Raw genomic sequence first — 1,119 nt, forward strand, 5'->3', positions numbered from 1 at the left:
CCAGAGTCAGTAATCACAAAATGAAAACAAAAGCTCTCTAGAAAAGTGATTGAGATACAGTTTCTCATTAGCATAAAGGAAATTATCTTATCCCAGGATTTCCTGCTAACCTATCAGTTAAAATATTTCATACAATAAATATTTCCTGGGATTGAAAATATTGGCTAGACCTGCCTCTTGCTTCCTTGATGAAAGGTGTTAAGCTCTTATCAAATGATTAAGAGCTTAGGCCAACAGAGGAAAATTACTCTATTCCCAGCAACTGTCCTAACAGAGTTAAAACAAAGGTTTAAAAAGCACAATCTCAAAATGGGACAGTAGTTCACACATTTTAGGTTTCCTTTTTTTTAATGTTGGTTCATATGCCATTTAATTTTTTGCACTATCTAGTATGAGTAGCCGAATACTAAATATAAAAATAAATCTGAATACCCACCCATTCCACTTTGCTGTTTTTTTATTATTTTTATTTTTATTGAATTTATTGGAGTGACATTGGTTAATAAAATTATATAGGTTTCAGGTATACAATTCTATAATATATCATCTGTATATTGTATTGTGTGTTCACCACCCCAAGCCCATTAGGTTTCTTTACAAACAAAGTTAATGAAACACTAGATTTTTATGTAGACAGAGAAAAACAAATATTTCTATTTTCAAGTCACCACCTCTTCTTTCTCATTTTCCCCCTAAATAAACTAGCTCACTTTTCTTAAGCTAGATATGATATCTATCACTTTGTAACTGCTTCCTCACGCAGAGAAACACTACAGGGTGATTATCTTATTTCCACAGGAGGGAAAATATGCACCCACCTCATCCACCCTCAACACTATAGGGATACAACTTGTTCCAGAAGTTCTACACAGATAAAGTGTAGTGCAAAACCAGACAGACTGTATCCTCTGTCAGAGAACAGTTTCCAACATTTCCTTTAAGGACCACTAGGTCAAAGTCAAGATCAGAAAATATGTCCAATGCCCTTAATCTCACAGCAAATGGTCCCTCAGACTGATCTCCCTCAAAGGAAATACATTAGGTTTGCCAACTTTCACCTATTAAAAATTAAACCAAATATATGGCTTTTACAATCAATGATTCAGAGAAAAGGGAAAT

The sequence above is a fragment of the Myotis yumanensis genome, unplaced genomic scaffold, assembly GCF_028538775.1.
Source record: "Myotis yumanensis isolate MYYU_CA2020_CCGP unplaced genomic scaffold, mMyoYum1.0.hap1 SCAF_2, whole genome shotgun sequence".
NCBI lineage: Eukaryota > Metazoa > Chordata > Mammalia > Chiroptera > Vespertilionidae > Myotis > Myotis yumanensis.